Source organism: Nannospalax galili, unplaced genomic scaffold (genome assembly GCF_000622305.1).
Source record: "Nannospalax galili isolate Female #2095 unplaced genomic scaffold, S.galili_v1.0 scaffold30, whole genome shotgun sequence".
NCBI classification, from domain to species: domain Eukaryota; kingdom Metazoa; phylum Chordata; class Mammalia; order Rodentia; family Spalacidae; genus Nannospalax; species Nannospalax galili.
The window spans coordinates 243,013-262,491 of NW_008329127.1; the positions used below are offsets into that span (position 1 = coordinate 243,013).

Sequence of the window (19,479 nt, forward strand, 5' to 3'; positions counted from 1 at the left end):
GAAAGCAAGCTTGGAAATGGATTGTAGCTAGTTAGGAGGCTATTGGCCAAGTAGTGAGAAATGCAGTCAGCCTGGGCTCAGGGCAGTTAGAATATTAGGGGTGTTTGAAGGCCTGCCTGCCTGGAATTCTTCCAAGAGATAATATGGGTGGTTATGTTAATATCTGTGGCTTCCACATAGTCCTCTAGCACAGCAGAAGATAGTTCCTCCACCTACACATAGCAGGGTATTTTGACCATCTCCGGTGCTTTCCTTTCCTCATAGGACAGCGAGAAAATTAGAAGCACGTAGCTTATTTTTCCATGCATTCTGTTCATTCATTCATCCATCCATCCATCCATTCTTTTTTTGTTTGTTTTTTGAAACAGGGTCTCACTTGTGTAGCCTTGACTGGCCTGGAACTCACTATGTAGACCAGACTGGCCTTGACCTGCATAGATTCTGACCTGCCTCTGCCTCCTGAGTGCTAGGATTGATGGCCTGGCCCATCCCTTTTATTTTTATTAATGTTTTTATTTTGAGACAGGGTCTCACATAGCCAAGGCTGGTTTCAGACTGATTATGTAAGGATGAGCTTCAATTTATCCTCTTACCCCTACCTCCCTAGAGCTGGAATGACAGGTGTGTACCATCAGACTTGCTTAGCAGTGTGTGTTCACTTATTTGTTTCATAGGGAATGAAGAATAATTTTCTTTCCATTATTCTGTCAAAGGACAGACTAACAAGAGAAAACAAACAGGAATTGACCATATATAGCCTCCTGTATACACAGCAGTATAGCATGGAATAGCCATAAAAATCTTTGCAGTTTCACCTTCAGGTTTAACTGTCATTAGCTGAAACAAAGGTTGTTGGGTAAAATGGGGAGGTGGTAAGGAAAATTGCTAGAAACAAGGCAAAACTGTTATTTCAGATTTTGTAGTATGTTTGGAAGTACAGAGTTAGAGAAAACGTGTAGAGGTAGAATAGAAACATAATTCCCATTCCCTTCTGTGTTTTCAGCCGAGGTCCTGATTACACAAGACACAAACAAGTTTAAGATCTATTCCTCATGTGTACATTGTGATACTCAGAGAAAAAGTGTAATTCTCAAAGATATGGCTAGGACCTTTGGCTTTTGAACATCTTCTCAGAGAACACATTATGGGGAAGGAAGAAAATCATGTGATGTGACTAGGAAAATTTGGTAAGTAAGAGTAACGATTGTTCTACAGATTTGGGTGGCTGCCTTCTGCATTGATCAGTCTGTACTGACTTAGCCTCCTCCTCCTGCTTGACTGACACAGAGTGGGAGGTGTCCTTACCAGCAGGGCTCCTTCTCAGGTATTAGACTTTCTCTCTTCTCAGAACTTGTCTAGTGGCTGCTGTTGTCACTAATCCATGTGCCAAAGCAGCAGGGGAGTGGCACATTCTCCTCTCCTACAGTCAGCTCTGGGGGCCTTTTGCCATGAACCTTGTCACACAGAAGATCAAGCTCCTTTATTGTGATGGAAGATCATTATGCAAAAGTGCCTCGTAGTTTAGGGTCATAATAGTCTAGGATAAACCTATGTGTTCTGTTAAATTTTTTTTTTTTTTTTTTTTTTTTTTGGTCTTTTTGAGACAGAGTCTCATAGCCCCAGCTGTCCTAGAACTCACTATGTAGACCAGGCTGGCCTTGAACTCACAGAGATCTGCCTGCCTCTGCCTTCCGAGTGCTGGGATTAAAGGCATGCGCCACCACACCCGGCTATGTGTTCTGTTAATTTTAAGTTGCCAGGGAAAATATAATTGAGTCTAGTGAACAGAGAACAATGAAAATGATACAAACTGAGCTGTAATCCTCTGATCCAACAAGATAGCATTGGAGACATTTTCAAGAACTATGGTATCTACTTTAGACTCTACTTTTATTTCTTTTTTTTTTCCAATATTTTTTTAATTTCATGTGTATGCATGTATTGCCCCTGTCACGCAATGCCCGCAGAGGACAGAGGCTGTCGGATCCCCTGGAACTGAAGTTACAGACAACTGTTAGCTGCCACGTGGGTGCTGGGGTTTGAACCCAGGTCTGCTGCAAGAATGACCAGTGTTCTTAACCGCTGAGCCATCTCTCCAGCCCTGTAGTACGGTCTTGTATACGATGGCATTTGAATTTTAAAGTATTTCAGCCCTTCTTTCTTCGTCCTCTGGCAGGTAGACAGCCGTGATAGAATGGTAAACACTGGAAGCACTCCCACACCTACACTTACATGCACACTGCAGAACCCGAAGTTTGCTCACTGCTGTCTTCCAGTGCTTGGAAGTGTGCTTGGCACATAGTAGGTACTCAACAAATAGTTGATAAGTGATGTGTGTCTGAATTCATGCAATGATTTAAAAATGGATCAACTTCAGCTTTGGGAGAGGGGAGATGTGTGTCCCCTTTTCCTGCATTTCCTCCTAGAGGTGGTGGTGGTGGTGTTTTGTTTTGTTTCTCCCAGCAGCAATAGCTCAATATTTACTGAGAATATACTAGGTGGTAGGGCATTAGTCACTATGATAATCAAAGCAGGCAGAGTCTGGCACTGGCAGCAGTGTAAATACTCCCATAAATCTCAGAACCTTCTGCCTCCTGCTCTATGCTGCTCGGGACCAGAACACCACCTCTAGAGCCTGGCATGGGATTTCCATAAACTGGTTTCTGAAGCTAATGGCTTTTCCTGAGGTCCCCCAACCCAAGGATACCAGGCAAGTACAGAGCCAGAACCTGAACCATACTGGCCCTTGTACCCCTTCCTGAGCTGATTTTTACATCCCTCCACAGCCTGCGCCCTCCTGCTATGGTTTACACATGTCCCAGTAGCTGGGGGAATGGCTTGTGGTGCCACACCTTGCTGTGCTCCTGGTTGTCCAGGCTCCTGCTCTGCATGTCAGAGCCCCACTTGCAACCCCCACAGGCCCATGGGTAATTATCCCTTTGACTCCCAGCAGGCCCCATGCTCCTGTCTGGGATGTTCAAGGCCCCTTCTCCTGTTACTTGTTTTACTTGATTCTCAGGCAAGCTGCTTTACATCAGATGGCGAGAGGGTTGGTTTTTTTGTTTTGGGGTTTTTTTAGGGTCTCTCTTTCCTGTTTATAGTCATGCGTAAAAACAATAAATGTTGAACTATTTGAGTTTGAGGCTAGACTAAACATTTTTCTCAAGTGGGTGTTTCCTGAGCAATCTTGACTCCTAGTCAGTGATTCTACTTAGAGATTCTACTTTATGTCTAGATAACAAAAGATCATGAAGTAACTCCAAAAAAGAAGTTGTATGCTTCTTGCATAAACTTGCTATTGCTTGAATTGTGTGCATGTAAGAGGATTCCCATGTTGTCTTGCCTGTGTGCCCTTCATTTAACACATATATCGCCCCCCAGATGCTGTAGCACCCTAATATGCCCTAGTGTTCTTCAGCCTCCCCTGGTTGCGATTGTTGTCAGCCCTAATAAAATTCACAGCATCATTTTGGGAAGATGAATTTTGGGGAACAGCTCAGAGGTTGTATTTGATCATTTGTTAGTGACTTTTTTTGTTGTTTGATGATAGTTGTTCTTTTTGTATTTTTTTTTGTCTTCGTTTTTTGAGGCAGGATCTGACCTCAAGCTTGAAGCAGTCCTGACTCGGCCTCCGTAGGGCATAAGCCACCACGCGTTGCTCTGACTTTTTTATGTGATATTTTTAATGTAGTATAGGTGTCTTGACCAACATTGCCTAAGATAATACATTTCTGTGTTAAAATGAATTCCAAGACTCATTAAGAGGGTGGGTATTTGGGGTCCATACTGTGCTGATTATATGGATCAGTGCAACACCCGTGTCCATAGCCTGTTCCTGAAAGCCATGGCAGCTACTTCCTGCTCCCACTTTTAGCTTTGATGATTATACTTTTTGTTCTCAGCCCACGTAATCGCATACTGCTCTTTCTGTCAGCTCTGCTGCTGCTTCCTAGGCTGCCGTTTACCTTCTGCATCGTTATCCCCGGACACTAGCCTGCAGCAATGGCCTTCTGCAACTCTGCAACCTGGCAGACTACTTGAAGGCTGTGACCATTCACCTGTGACCTGTGTCCCCCTGCTCCTGACATTGGGCATTTGTTATGCTGCCCCAATCTGTGATTGTTTCCAGTACATTCCTGAGACTTGCTAAGTGTCAGCTCTAGCAGGCATTAGTCATACCACACGAAACGATAGAGCAAGCATGTGGGGGCAGTGAAGAGGTGCCGGGTACATGAGCACAGAGGGCAGCACTGCATCTGTGGAGGGTGAAAGGTCAAAGATACTGACACTCGTCTTTTTCACACTGGTACTGCTCTCTGATAGGCAGCAATACTTTCATGTTGGCCAAAACCTCACCTGAGTCCCTGCCAGTTCTTCAAAGGTGTCTATCATTTCTCCTCCGTCGACACAGCAGTTAGTCCCAGAGGAGGGTAGAAAACAAGCATTGTGAACGAATTCACACTAAGTGCAGATACTACGATTCTCTCAGAGCCCCAGTGTGGCATTCTACTTAAAGGATGCATTAGCACACAAATCTCCAAGAGCAGAAACAGGAAGGGAGGTCACCTGGGACAGTCTGACTACTTCACAGACAGCCCCGCCATGACTCTGTTCTCCTCATAGATCCAGGACGACTTGAACTTGTGGTCTTCTTTCAGCCTCCAGAGCAGCCGGGACCATAGACCTGTGCCACCAGGCCTGTAAATATTTTACTACTAATTAAAATTTAAACTATACATCTCAGACATTTTTATTTCATGATTTTAAAAATCCCACAAACTCACCACAGGCCTCAATATCTGTGTGTGACCAGTCATTGTCCAGCAGGTGTTTCTGGTTTTTAATCCTTTGCCTTGTGCTCAAATGAACTGAGTTTCATTGTCTGTTTTCTCCTCCTCGCTGCCTTACCTCCAAGTCTCTTGATACACATAGGAGTTTAGGTTTTGTAGAATTCTCAGGATGCCTTTGTGAAACAGCCTCAATCTAAGACGTCACTATTAACCAAGGAAGTGAGTTGTCCTGCTGTGCATGTCCCACCAGTACATCAGGATTGGGAGTACATCAGGATTGGGAGTACATCAGGATTGGGAGTACATCAGGATTGGGAGTACATCAGGATTGGGAGTACATCAGGATTGGGAGTACATCAGGATTGGGAGTACATCAGGATTGGGAGTACATCAGGATTGGGAGTACATCAGGATTGGGAGTACATCAGGATTGGGAGTACATCAGGATTGGGAGTACATCAGGATTGGGAGTACATCAGGATTGGGAGTACATCAGGATTGGGAGTACATCAGGATTGGGAGTACATCAGGATTGGGAGTACATCAGGATTGGGAGTACATCAGGATTGGGAGTACATCAGGATTGGGAGTACATCAGGATTGGGAGTACATCAGGATTGGGAGTACATCAGGATTGGGAGTACATCAGGATTGGGAGTACATCAGGATTGGGAGTACATCAGGATTGGGAGTACATCAGGATTGGGAGTACATCAGGATTGGGAGTACATCAGGATTGGGAGTACATCAGGATTGGCCAGAGATCAGAATGTCAAGAGCAAGAGGATACTTTTGGGCTTTGTAACTGTATTAGTTACTTTTCTTGTTGCTGTGACAAAATACTGACAAACACAACTTAGGAAGGGTTTACTTTGGCTCATACTTGAGGGCACAGGCATCATGGCAGGGAACGTGGAGGGGAAAGAGTGGTTCTAGCTGTGGTGTCAGGAGTCGAGGCCGAGGTCTCACTCATCTGCAGCCAGGAAGCAGAGAGGTGAATGCTGGTGCTCAGCTTGCTTTCTCCTTTTAAAAATTCAATCCCTGCTGGGTGTGGTGACGTAAGCCTTTAGTCCCAGCACTTGGGAGGCAGAGGCAGGCAGATCTCTTGTGAGTTCAAGGCCAGCCTGGACTACATAGTGATTTCCAGGCTAGCTGGGGCTACAGGGAGACCCTTTCTCAAAAAGACTGAAAAAAAAAAATCAATCCCCCACCCCCATCCATGGGGGGGTACCACCCATGTTCAGAGTGGGTCTTCCCTCCTCAGTTAAACTTCTCTGGAAACACAATCACAGACAGACTGAGAGGTGGGTCTCCCAGATGGCTTCAAATCAGTCACGTAGACAGTGAGGAATGACTGTTATTGTCGCCTTAAAGCTCCTCTGCTGGCACAAGCCATTCCTTTCTCCCAAGTTTTAGAAGTAGGAAAAGCTGTTTTCTTGTCCTCCCTCCTTGAAAAGAACAAAAAACCGGGTCTCGTGTAACTCAGGACTGGTCCCCGCCACTATATAGTGGAGGCTGTCTTTGAATTCCATCTTCCAAGTACTAGAACTGTAGGCATATGCCACTGCGCCTGGCTTTTTCCTCCTCCTCTCCCTTTTCCTCTTCCTCCTCTTCTTATTTTTTTTTTTTAATTTTTTTATGTGTAAGTGTGTATTGCCTGCATGTAGGTAAGTGCACCCATGTTGTGCAATGCCCACAGAGGACAGAAGAGGCCATCGGATCCCCTGGAACTGGAGTTACAGGCAGTTGTTAGCTGCCATGTGGGTGCTGGGATTCGAACCTAGGTCTTCTGCAAGAACAGCCAGGATTCTTAATTGCTGAACCATCTCTCCAGCCCCCCTCTTTTTTTGATTTGGAATTTATAAACCAAAGATAAGGGCTTGAATTGAACCCTGGTGTGATCTGTCTTAACACATAAACAGATTAAGATGAATGGTCATGAACCAATAACAGGTACAGCTTTTGTAAAACGTTTAAATATGATTGTTTATGCTTAATAAGAAGCACATTTAATTATCAAGGTTTGAAAGCTTTTCATTAATTATTTTTACTATTGAAATTTACCATTAGTATGTTAAAGATTTAACAATTCTCAAAACAGTAGAATGTACTACAAAAATTTTAAATCAGAAAGCTCTTAAAATGTTTTAATACATTAACTTAATCATTGTGATCAATTAGACATAGTGATAAAGCCCAAAAATCTTGATTTCAAGAAGTTTCTGGTTGTAAAAATTATAAATGACCTTAGATTTTATAGTATTGCAGTAAAGTAATATATCTTAAATAGTAAATAAGCTTATAAGAAATTATAGGCATGTAATAAATGTGCTTATTAAATGTATTTAATTGAGTGCATAAATAATGTAAATAGAGAATACATTCATTGAATGTTTTTAATAACTATTTAATTTTGTACCACACACAGAAAAACACAGTAAAATATGAATTGGATTTGTTGTGGCTACTGGGAATTGGGTTGTATTTAATATATTCATAGGATCTTACTGTTAGTTGGATTTTTATTTTTAAAGCTACTTAGTAACATTACTGGCGGTTGTACCAGAATTCATTTTTAAAAAATAATAAAAGGAGTCCATTAAAATAAATTAACATACCTTAAGCTAATCATGGTGGTACACACCTAATAAATCCCACATTCAGGAGGCAGAGACAGGACTATGGCAAGTTTGAGGCCAATACTGTTTGCCTAGAAAGTTCCAGGCCAGCCCCAGCTACCTGGTGAGATGCTGAGGGGAAAAAAACAAAACAAAACCCACAACAAAACAAATGAAAATATATTCGCACTTCAAAATCTTGGGGAGAAATGTTGGCAAATCGTACATTCAGATAAAAAAACTTGTGTGTTATTACTTTTCCATTGTTAAAACCACCCATAATACATGAAAGAAACAAGTTAGGGGAAGAAAGGCTTATTTGGGCTCAGATTTTCAGTGGGTACAACCTATCATGGAGACGACATAGCCCAGAGAGTTTGGGGGGAAAGTCAGTTTATCATGCTTGGATCATTTTGTCCCTGGTGCTGGTTTCTGTGATGTGTGACTATGTCAGATCACTGGTGTCCTTGCTGCTCGCATTTCCTAGCGTGTTCCAAAGGCACCAGCTTTACATGTCTGTGGCATCTGTCGGCATATCCTCTTTCCCATAACTGTGTGGTGTGTGCACTTTCTCTCTTAAAGCTTCTTTCATTACAGCTGCCTACTCTTAATGTTATGGCCTATGAGATTCTAAGTGGAGATGATTTGGAAACCTCTGTTGTCTCTGAGAATGGGGAGGGTGAGAACCAGCCTGTTAGGTCTGGAGTTGGGGGCAAGGCCTGGATCTACTCCCAGGTCTGTGTTACCTGCTGTGTGGAAGCCCCAAGCCATGGCACAGCAACCAGTGGTGAGCTCTGGCTGAAGAGCTCATGCTTCCTCAGTGAGGGCAGCCATGGGCAGAGCCTGGTGATGGCGGTGCAGCCAGCTGGCTGCCATAGCTTTTTCTTTTCCTTAAAAAAAAATTTGTGTGTGTGTGTGTGTGTGTGTGTGTGTGTGTGTGTGTGTGTGTTGTGTGTGATGCATGTACCTCTGTTTGTGGGGAGAGAGAAGTTTTGCATGTACCACTGTTCCTGTGGTCAGAGAACAGTTTTTAGGCATTGATTCCTTCCTCTACCTTCTGGTAATTAAACTCACGTTGTCAGGTTTGGGTGGCACATGCTTTATCGGGTGAGCCATCTCACTGGTCCTGCTGGGCTTTTCCTCTGGAGAGTTTCACAGATACTTTAAAGAGAGTTAGATGTCATTTCTGGCATTTTCTGAATTGGGCCAGCCTCCCCTATGATTTTTCCATTGTATAAATAAATACCTGTAGTGCAATGGTTTGAAGTGGTCCAGCATGCCCTTGACCCCAGCAGCAGTAGTCATTCTGCTCCTGGGCTGGCAGCATCAGCAGCACCTGTCATGGTTAGGATGGCAGGTTCTCTGATCCCCACAGCGTGGCTGAGCAAGGGACTGGTCATCACTTTCCAGGGTCATCAAGTCTAGGTGACTTGATGGTGGTGGATGTGGAGAGCCTGTTGCCTCTGCAGCCTCTGTGAAGGGACTCCAGTAACTAATTTTCACTCTGGACACAAGCAGTGGGTCTGCCCTTTTCTTGTAGAGTTTTTCATGAACTACAAAATCTTTTTGAGTTAGAAACTGTAGTGACCTAAACCTCTCATACTTACCCAAAATATTTTTTGTAGTATGTATATGTGTTACTGAGAGTGGGACCCAGGGCCTGGTGCATGCTAGGCAAGTGTTCTACCACTGAGCTCAAGCCCCAGCACCTCCACCAACCCATACCAGTAATCCTTTTATTTTACGAGTGTATTGTCTACATGTATCTAAGTGCACTGTGTTGTGCAGTGCCTGTGGAGATCAGAAAGAGGGCATTGGATTCCCTAGAACTGGATGGAGTTACAGACTGTTATTAGTAGCCATTTGGGTGCTGGGAACTGAATCCGGTTCCTTAGCAAGAGCAGCCAGTGCTCTTAACCTCTGAGCTGTCTCTCGAGTCCTCAATACCAATAATTCTTGATAAGTAGGTTAGTACTCCCAGAAAAATTCAGGAAAGTGTCAGATGTGACTTACAGAAAATTGACTGCTGCCTAAATGTGTGTAACATAAAGCTGCTAGCCTGGGCATTTTTAATCTTACCAAATATGTGCATGTCCATGAGAACCAACAGAAGACTGGGATAGCTTGATGCACTCTTGATATTTTACATAGCAGTTCAGTATGTTGTTTCTATAGAAAGTAACAACTAATCACAGACCAGCATTTCACTTTCAGAGGGACTCTGTGGGAAGTACAGCATATTAGCATATTAATGCCACCAGCCTCACTGCAGGCCCTTCTGTGAAGCTCTTCTCTGGAGTCTGGGCTAGGCATGCTGAGAGAGGGCCAATGACTTGGGAAGCCTTCACACAGATGAGTGTCTTCTCAGTTGCCCTTCTGTCTTAAGCTTTTAAATACAGCTCTTTTTTCCCCTTTGTTTTGCTGGGGTGTGTGATTTGTTGGGATGTACCACTGAGCTACACTCTCAGCCCCTCCCTCATAGTTCTTTAAACAAAATTGACAAGTCTGATTTTCTTTTCTCATGCTCTAATTCAGAAGATGCCAAATCCTTTAATGCTGATGTAAGAGTCACATAATTTTACTAAAAATTAGACTGAATTTGGGATTATTCATTCTTTCCTGCCCAAACCAAAAGTAACTGAAAATGAACCGATGTGATGGTCATGTAACCCTGTTCTCTTAGTCTTGGCAACTAGGCCTCAAGGAGTGAATGGTGTGCACAGAGTTGAGCTTTGCAGTGCAGGCCACTCCCCTCTGTGCTAGCACACCCCTCCCAGGACAGAGCAGCCCAGGGCCATCTCCTGTAGAAAAGGAGCAAAAGTTGCCTGCATCATGCTTCTACAGTATGCATTTGCTAACACTCAGGATAACAGCCATTTCCTTCAGGGAAATGGAACAAATGTTCCAGAAGTGTAGATGCTAGAATAGCATTTCCTGTGGCCTGAGTTTAGAAAACTGCACGTCCAGGAGCCACTCAATCAATGAGCTTGGTGAACAACTCTGGGAGCTGCCATGAATTCTTTGTGGTATAAAGGTGGCTTCCTCTGACTTCAAGAGCTTGCCTTATACCTAACTACTGTGTTGTAGATAAGGGTCTTCCTTTCATAGCTGCATGCAAAAAACTTACATTAAGCACCTTTAAAAAATATTTTATTGTTATTTATTATTTTTATTTTATGTGTATGAGTGTATTGCATGCATGTATGTGAGTACACCCATGTCGTGCAATGCCATGGAGGTCAGAAGAGAGCTTCGGATTCCCCTGGAACTGGAGTTAAGGACAGTTCATAGCCAGGGATTCTCTGCAAGAGCAGTCAGTGCTCTTAACCGCTGAGCCATCTCTCCAGCCCACATTAAGCATCTTTTAACACTAGATAAATGTTTGCAAGCATGGCTGTGTCTGTATCTGTTTTGCAAGTAGGATGAAATTCTATAGAAAGTCACTTTACTTCTTTTTGAAAATACATTAACTTGGGCTGAGGGTATAATGTGCTCAGGGGGTAGATGTTTCTCATGAGGCAGTTTGTAGTCATTTGTTAAGTTAGGAACATGAAATTCAGAGAACTTCAAAAATGGCCAGGTATGCCTTATTTTGATTTTTGGGAACTGTGATAGGAAGAAAATCATTGTTACTAGTGAAAACATGGAAAAGATGAGCTTTAAAACTAAAATAAAATCATGGGGTTTTGTTTGTTTTTTTCTAAAATGTCTTCACTTTCTGCTGACACTTAGATACATGCACAAACATTAAAGGTTTATGGTGAATGTCACCAGGGATGGTGGCACACTTTAACCCCAGCACTCAGGAGACAGACAGGTGGATCTCTGAGATTCAGGCCAGCCTGGTCTGCATAGTGTGTTCCAGGCCATCTCGGGCTACAAGCAGACCTTGTCTCAAAAAACAAGGAGCTGGAGAAATGGCTCAACAGTTAAGAGTACCAGCTGCTCTTGGAGAGGACCTGGGTTCGATTCCCAGCACCCACATGACTGCTAACAACTGTCCGTAACTCTAGCTCCAGGGGATCCAACACCCTCTTCTGACCTCCATGGGGATTGCACGACATTGGGTGCACTTAGACTCATGCAGGCATAACACTCATACACAAAAAACTAAAAATAAACAAAAAAGTAACTTCTGAAGAAAATTTTTGTACACTTAAATATATTTTACAAAGCCCAAATGTGAAGAAAACTAAATTAGAAAGAAGAAAGAAACTGTGTCTAGGAACTTTTATAAAAGTACTTTCAGGAGCATGGCAGTTTTTGAAAATATTTAAGTTGAAGCTGAAACTCATTGTAACATACGTAAACATCATGAGAAGGAGGAGGGAAGGAAACAATAGTGTCTCTGTACTCCAGGTAGCAGGTCCTACTAAATGCTGGCAAGGATGCAGAGATGTCGGGACCACTCACACATTACATTGATCATGAGATGCCGAGTAGAATAGCCTCTCTCTGAATCATTTTGGCAGTTTCTTTCAGAACTGAAAAATGAGCTTATCATACGAACTAGAAATTGCACTATTGGACATTTGTCTCAGAAATTACTTTTTTCACAGAGAAACTTGGATAAATGTTGTAGGAGCTTTATTTATAATGGCCCAAAGTTGGAAGCCACCCATACATCCTTCAGTGAGTGGTTAAACAAACTATGTACCTATACCATGAAATTCCCCAGGAAATGAAGCGGAGCAAAAAAAAAAATCCATGCATGATTCTTTTGGCATAAGATTTGTGAGGTAACATGACAGATTTGGAGAGGAGATGAGTAGGGAGTGTGGCTGTGTAGCAGTTACAGGAGGAAGTTCTGTGATGTGCAGTGGGACGTCTGGGCGGTGCTCACACGGCTGTCATTTGCTAGTGTATGCACACCTGAGCACAGGCACAGATGGGAAGCTCCGACTGCTCTCTGTGGGTTGTGCTGTCAGGCTCTTGATTTTGATACCACACTATAATCATATGAGATGTTGACACTGGGAGAAACCCAGGGTCTGCATTTGTCTGTGGTGTTAGATACTGAATCCAAGCTACAGGCAGGCATGCTCAGCAGTGTCTCTGCCGCTGATCTCTACTGCTTGGAGTGTACATTTTTTGACAACATGCTATGAATCTATAATTATTTCCAAGTAAAAGACTTTAAAGGTTAAATACTGCAGTTTTGTATAGTTCAACCTAATAGAAATAAATTCTGATGGGTATATACCAAAGAGCTAATGTAGTTGCAAAGAGATTTTTGCCGTTATTTGGGTTCCTCCACTGCTGGGGATCAAACCTAGGGCCCTCATGCAAATGTTCTACCACTGAGCTACATCGCCATTCCTTATCATTTGTGCTTTGTATCATTAAAAGATTTCCACTGTACATGTGTATAATCGTAATCCAGAAAAGCATTAAATAAATGTAAAGCATAGGAAAAAAAAATAGCAGGTCCCACCTTTTAATGGCCGTGTAACTTAACAGCTAACTGGTAGTGTAGTTTTTATCCAAAAGAGTTTGGAAAGAGATTTATTAGTATTTAAATTTTTACAGAGCTGGATGTAGTGGCACTTACCGTTAATTACTGTACTCAGGAGGCAGAGGCAGGAGGATCTCCGTGAGATTGAGGCCAGCCTGGTCTACATAGTGAGTTTCAGGCCAGTTGGGGCTATAGGGAGACGACATTTTTTTAAACAGTTTTCCCAGTTCTCCCTTCATCATGCATGACACATGTATTTTCGTTTCATAGCATAAAAACATTAGATTGTAAATATTTAAATTACGGATTTTTAAAGGTAATTCTGTCTTAATTATCCTGAATGAAAAAATTACCAAAAATTTTCTCAACTCATATTAATTAGATGTTATTTTCTTTTCTATAGTCTAGATTGAAGATACTTGAAATAACCCTTCTGCAGAGGTTTATCCTGGTTTTTCTCGCCTCCCCCTTCTCCCCCTACCTGCAGCAGCCTTGGGGACCTTCTTCAGTCATCAGCACCTCTCTCTTATTACTTAACAGCTCTGCTAAGGAGGCTCCTGAAATAAGCATGGGAGGGTTTGGTTTTTGTAAATGTTATAGACATTTGTGCCACGTTTGGCCCGTTAAAATGTGTAATTGTGGGTTGATTGTGCCATCTGCGCTGGTAATGGAATGTTTTGTGTTTTGTGTGACCTCCCGTATGAAATTGACAGGGGCTAACATGAAAGCTAAAGGCAGCTAAGACCCGAGAGGAAACAGAGGCAGGTGTGGTGTCTTCAAATCCCTTTTCTTTTTGATTTTGGTATCACTTGTTAACTGACCTGCAGCCAGCATATGCCTCTGGGTAGCTGTGAATGCAGCCTAACACAGAAATTATGAACTTGCTTAAAACCCTACAAGATTTCAGAGGAATTTTTGTGGAGGGGAGGGTACCTTGATTACATGGTTGTGAACTCTTAGGTGACAGCATAAATAACTCGGCATTTAAAGGCTGGACACCTGCAAGTTTAAGTCTAGATGTTTGTTTGGCTTTTCCCGCCCCAGAATAACAAATAATATCTTTTCTTAATTCTAATCAGGGAATTTTTTTAAACTTTTATTATTTTTATTTTATGAGTGTTATGCCTGCATGTAGGTAAGTGCACCCATGTCGTGCAATGCCCACGGAGGACAGAAGAGACTATCTGATCCCCTGGGACTGGAGTTACAGACAGTTGTTAGCTGCCATGTGGGTGCTGGGAATCGAACCTGAGTCTTCTGCAAGAACAGTCAGTGTTCTTAACTGCTGAGCCATCTCTCCAATCACACAAATAATACCTTTTTTTAAATACATAATTTATTGAGAATTTCATACATGCATATAAGGTATTTTGATCAAATCCATGCCCACTCCCTCCCCTCCAACTCCTCCCATATCTCCCCATCACTTTTTTCTGATAACTTCATGTACTCTTTCTTCTTTTTTGATTTATTTTTATGGGGTTTTTGGCCACTCTAACAATCCCCCCTCTGAAGAGGTAACCCTAAAATCTTTTAAGGATTAGATACAAGCTCCCAAATATTTTCAACATCTTTGGTCTTTGGAACACAGTATGTTGCTAAGAGGCCCAAGGACATTTTGACTTTTAGCCAAGAAACTGGCTACTTTTCTTTGGTGTCTTTTTACCCTAACTGCCTAGCCAATTCCTACCTCCTGTTCTTATCACGCCATCCTCTGAAGCAGTTACTCAAATTGCCAATAGGGAATAGGGACGTAGACTGCTCTGGTTTCTTCCATGATGAACAGGGACGCAGGGTGAGGCAAGTGGAGTACCCCTTCAGTGGGTCTATCTAAAAGACTCCCAAATTGTATGACTCTTACCTCTAAGAGGAAAAGAAAGTCCTTGGCTGGTGAATAGGAGATGTGAAGGAGAAGTAAAGGCAAGAGTAATTAGCATTACAAGTTCTAGCCAGAGAACTAGAAAAAAGAACAGGGCAATTTTCAAATGTTCATATGAGTCCATTGGAATTTCTTGACAAGGGCTTCCAAAAGCATCCCTCTATTGGTTCCTCCTCATTTTTCTTTTGTCTTCCAAGGCTGGACTCTAGAGTGATGGATTCAGGATTTGCTTTCAGGTATTTTGATAGCTGTTGGAGTGATTAGAGTTAGTGTCATTTCCCTCTCAAAGGCTTCTAGATAGGGGGAAAAAAACAAATTTATCCATCATTTTAGAACAATAGTGAGTTGTCTCCCTTAGCTACAGGTGGGCACTACAGTATTGGAGACCAAGATTTGAAGTCTTAATCTGAGCAGCACTTTCTGGTTAGGAACAAAATCATCTTTTTATATGGACTTAAGCCTAATGTCTGGGGAGTGTGATCCCTTGAACTCTTAAAGAAATATACTGATGACTTTACTCTTTGGTTATACTTTCCTTTTGGGTGTTTAAGACCATACAGTTGGCCCAAATCAATTTATTTTTACCCTTAAGGCCGTTTGAGGATCTGTTCCTCAGGGGTCACATGGGCTTGAGAGGGCTCCTGGCTCCTTTCTTTTACCAGTTCCATCTATGTGAAGATAAGTCAAAGGTCCTGCTCAACCATGTCTGGCTTCACTTGGAAGCATGAATGAGATTTTTCCTCTGAGTTGGCCCTCCTCTTTGTAGACTGGAGACTGGTTCAAGTCCATCTTGTGCACAAATAATGTCTTAATCTTGAACCAGGGGTCATTTTTTTTTTCTGACAGAAAGTTTTCAACTTGGGCTTTCCACTAGTCAGTGTAAAATTCAGGTGCTACCAAATCACTGGCTTTTCTTCAGCTCCTGTTTCTCATTCTCTTCATTCTCTCACTGCTCCCAAACCTGGTTACTTTTTTTTTTTTTTTTGAGACAGGGTCTCCCTGTAGCCCCGGCTGGCCTGAACTCACAGAGATCCTCCTTCCTCTGCCTCCCAAGTGCTGTGATTAAATGTGTGTGCCACCACACCCAGTCCCCAAACCTGGTTACTTCTTGACACAGCTCAGTGGATGTCGGGGTTCAGCATGGGGCTAATGGACAGTCTATGTTTCCTGAACACAGAGGTGAGCGATGTGTATATTTGCTGGTCCTGAAAATGGGAGGAACCCAGAAGCGCAGTGTAGTCCAGCAGGAGGCAGTGCAGGCCAGCAGGAGGCAGGGCAGGCCAGCAGGAGGCAGACCGAGGGTTCCTGCACTAGGCAGCAACATGTCTTCAAACTGCCCATTTTAAGAAATGATTTTTCTTAAAATCACTTTAAGTTTCATAGTTCATACCATCTTTACCCCCACAAGGTTGAAGCATAATTAGATTTCCTCCCAATATAAAGAACTAAGATAAAAATCTATAGGACCAGTAACTAAGAAATCTGGTAGTTGCCGGGTGTGGTGGTGCACACCTTTAGTCCCAGCACTCGGGAGGCGGAGGCAGGAGGATCTCTGTGAGTTCCAGAACAGCTGGGGCTACAGGGAGACCCTGTCTCAAAAAGACCAAAAAAAAAAAAAAGAAAGAAATGTGGTAGTCAAAATAGTCTTAAGAAAAATGAAATGTTTGAATAAAACAAGATACTGTTTAATTCAACCCTTTTGATAAATAATACATTGATCTTTGATTTTGAACTGCTTATTTTTGAATGATTTTTTTTTAACCAGCTTAGCTGAGCTAGTATATGTGAAGTATACTTAATGCTCTAGAGTTGACTTACCCTGATGCACTTGGCAGTCATCAGGATGCGTTGGCAGTTGAAGCCAAACAAATGAAAAGGTGCCTTTTTCGTGCTGTGCTGTTCCCCAGTGCACTGCAGATCTTTGTAGATTTATTAAGGCCGTTGAAAGGCAACTGATTCTTAAGTCTTGAGTGGGGCTGAGAGTGATTTTTTTGGTGTTGTACTTAGTCCTGGTTCTTGGTGTGCTCTCCCCCCCCCCCCCCCCCCCTGTGGGGTGTGTGTGTGTGTGTGTGTGTGTGTGTGTGTGTGTGTGTGTGAGACAGGCTCTCCTGTAGCCCAGGCCGGCATGAATTTCTGATCCTTCTGTTTCCATTTTCCAATACTAGGATTACAGGTATGCACCATCATACCTGAGTGTCACATGTCGGGCACCCCCCACCCCCCAAGACTCTGTTCTTGATATCATGTCGCTTACTACTGTTAGTTGCCAGCTATTGGCCAAGGCGGTGTTACTGGTGATTTGCACTCACTGAACCCTGAGAACAGCCTTAGGAAATTAGTGTATTTTCCCTGCATAAAGGATGACATGGCAACGGAGAGGTCAAGTTATGTCTAGCAATAGATCACAGCACGGATTTCACCATAGGTAGAGTGTGGGGGAGGCAGGAGGGAGAGAGTGTGGGCAGCAGAGGATGAGCCAATGAGAGAAGCTTTGTTGGAAGGGCTGCCAGAACCAGCAAGGACTTGTGAGTTGTCTACCCAGAGGATGGGAGCCCCAGCTATGGGGCTATGAGTTCCCCAGAATTCAGAGGCTACTCTGGTGGGAAAGAAAGCACAGAGGCATCCAGGTATGATCTGAGGCGGGACTCTGTGGGCAGGTGGAGGAGACTTAAAAACTGCCGTGCACAGTTGCTCTAATGGCAGAGTACGCCAAAGAGGTCTGAAGGAAGCCAGCTGCATCTGCAAATAGGGTAAGACCTAGCTTGGGACAGATTCTAGAACATCTGCATTTCCGTGAGGAACCCAACTTCCTGTGGATACAGGTATGGCAAAGAGGGTGTCTGGAGACATGGAGAACACATACAGGAAGCAGCACAGAGGATCACACAGGAAGAGCAGATCTTGCAGCTGGGGAACTTTACTTTCCTGTGTGTACTGCAGTTATGTTAGTTCACTCCTGGCACATATCGAGAGTACAAGAAGGAAGCCCAGAGTATTCTAAGCACCAGACACTAGTACTTAATGTAAGATCAAAAAGAAATTCCATTACTGAGTTTTCAAGGCTGTCTTGCATGCAGGTTTATGTTGTGCTTGGGAGTTGAGGTAATGCATTTGAGCCCTGTTGGACACAGAGGTAGATCTCATGGTCCATTGTAAGTTCTGCTGTTCTGTTAAAAATCATTTGATTACATCTTGAAGTTGCTGACACTACCCAGAGAACCAAAAGGAATGCCTTGGGTGATTGTTAGTGTTTGGGATCTGCAATTTACCCCAGGACAGTTAAGGAGCTCAAACTTTGTACTGATTGGCTCTTACCCCAATGTCTTCAGCATTCTCTATTTTGGCCAAGGGCAGGGTCCACCAGAGTCTGTGGTCTCAAAACATTTGCCTGAGGGGAATAACTCAGGTTGCAGTTTCTAGATTCCTCAGGCAGATTGAGGTAGGAGCTGGAGTTTATGGGGGGCTTGCTGCTGTGGAACACACAACTCAGAACTTGCAGGGCCACTGCTCACCTCACTCTGAAGTTGTTTCATATCAAGCCATACACATACCCACATGGAGCTAAAATTTCTATGTGATTTTCCAGATAAGATAAAAACTGACTTATTAGCCAGTTTATGTGGCTAATAAATAGCAAAACCAAACCTGGACACTTTCTATAACAATATGATGATGCCTGCATGTTTTCCCCAAATTTTCCATAGAAAGATTTACCATCTTACCTGTTTTGGGGTTTTTTTTTTTTTTTTTTTTTTTTTTTTTTTTTTTTTTTTTGAGACAGAGTCTCCCTGTAGCCCCAGCTGTCCTGGAACTCACAATGTAGACCAGGCCAGCCTTGAACTCACAGAGCTCCACCTGCCTCTGCCTCCCAAGTGCTGTGACTAAAGGCATGCACCACCACTCCCGGTCCATCTTACCTATTTGTAAATGGCACCTCCATACACTGTTCTTTTATGGGTGGGGTGGGGAGTGTGCTTTTGTGTGTGGAGGCCCGAAGTCACTTTAGGATCTTCCTCTATTGCTCTACACATTTTTTTAGACAGAGTCCCACACTGCAGCTTGCTGTTGGGGATCTGCCTTTCTGTACTTTCAGTGCTGGAGTTACAGGTGTGCACCACCATGCCTGGCTTTTTACATAGGTGTTTGTACAACAAGCACTTTATCCACTGAGCTGTCTCTCCAGCTTGATAACCTTATTCTTCTAAAACTGAAACTGTGCCTATTAAGCACTGTGTACCTATCCCTCCCTCTACCCTTCAGTCTGTGAGTTTGGCTACTCTGGGTGCTTCATTTTAGTTTGACTACACAGTGATTTGTTTTTTGTGACTTGCTTATTTCACTTAAACAGGTTCATCATGGTGGAGTGTATATCTGAATTCCCTTTATTAAGGCTGAATGATATTCTATTGCATCTTATTTATTGAGGGCTTATGATGACAAGACATTAAAATGAATGAGTTATGGTCACAGTCCTCCAAGAACTCCAGGTCTTTACCTATTTTTTCATAGTTTATAAATTAGCTTCAGAAGATTGAATACAGGGGCTGGAGAGGTGGCCCAGCAGTTACGAGCACTTGCTGCTCTTCCAGAGGTCCTGGGTTCATTCCTAGCACCCACATCAAGTGGCTTACAACTGCCTATAACTCCATCTCCAGGAGATCCAACTCCCTCTTCTGGCCTCTGTGGGACACACACACACACACACACACACACACACAAATAAATAAATAAATAAAT

General features: G+C 43.0%; 1 protein-coding gene across 5 annotated transcripts in view; it reads left to right on the forward strand.

The window, feature by feature from the left end:
- The window catches only part of Dtnbp1 (dystrobrevin binding protein 1), a 129,585-nt gene that overhangs the window by 97,461 nt on the left and 12,645 nt on the right, over window positions 1-19,479 (forward strand). The gene's annotated exons all lie outside the window — the stretch shown is intronic.